The sequence below is a fragment of the Carlito syrichta genome, unplaced genomic scaffold (assembly GCF_000164805.1).
Source record: "Carlito syrichta isolate Samal-C Ts95f unplaced genomic scaffold, Tarsius_syrichta-2.0.1 Scaffold309871, whole genome shotgun sequence".
NCBI lineage: Eukaryota > Metazoa > Chordata > Mammalia > Primates > Tarsiidae > Carlito > Carlito syrichta.
In genome coordinates this window covers 3,472-4,534 of record NW_007253967.1, presented here as the reverse complement: position 1 = coordinate 4,534, position 1,063 = coordinate 3,472, and positions in this window count along the sequence as shown.

The window sequence follows — 1,063 nt, the reverse complement described above, 5'->3', positions numbered from 1 at the left end:
TTTTTGGCTTTGCCAAAGATCAGTTGGCTGTAGGTCAGCAGCTGTATTTCTGGGATTTGTTTTCTGTTCCATTGGTCTATGTGCCTATTTTTTTACCATGCTGTTTTGGTTACTGTGGCCTTGTAGTAAAGTTTGAAATCTGGTAATATGATGGCTTCAGCTTTGTTCTTTTTGCTCAGGCATGATTTGCCTCAGTGAGCAGCAGGAGGTGAAGGTGGCCAAGGCAGAGCAGGACACAGAACAATGGAGGAACAACTACATCAAAGACAGCACTGAGGCCCAGAGCGAGCGTAAGGGTCAGGAGTCAGACGAGGTGAGGATGACCACAAACACAGAGGATGCCCTGAGGGGGAGAACCACATGGAGCCCGGGGCTCTGGCACCTCTCATCCTGGCCATGTAACTTTGACCATGACAGTGACCTCACACTTTGCTCATTTAGAGCATGACAAATTGCAGAAGGAAACGCTAGTAGTGCGACCATGTAACACATTAGACTTGCTCTGTTATTTAAGATCCTATAGGCTACCAAGAGGAAGAATGAGGTATTGAATAGCTAGCTAGCGCCCTTTCCACTACTTTGTGTTTTAAAAAACTTGTTCTTCTCTTTCTTTCCTTTTTTTAGCTCACTAAAGAAGTTCCAGGATATGGCTATCATAAAAAACCAATCGTGGCGATATCCATTAGTGTCATCTTCACAATTTTTATTTTAATCTTGTGTCTCATTGAGGTAAGGACAACAATTAACTCAGATTTCCAGAATGAAATGCTGTCTTTCCTGGAGATTCAGAACTCACATGCTGAAAATCAAGGCCACTTTCCCACCTACTGGCACTTGACAATCCTCTCCAGTCCCCAAGACTAAGGAAAGCTTTGTTCTTTACTGCAAAGTATGTCCCGGGGATGTTTAAAGGAACTTTCCTCCCAGCAGATCTCTGTGAAACTGAAACCAAGTTAGCAAACCATGAGACTCTTTCCAAAAGCAAAGTTTAAGAAGGTCAGAGTATATATGACAGCAACATTTCTCCAACCCAAAACTATCTAACAATCTGGTGTACTTCCCA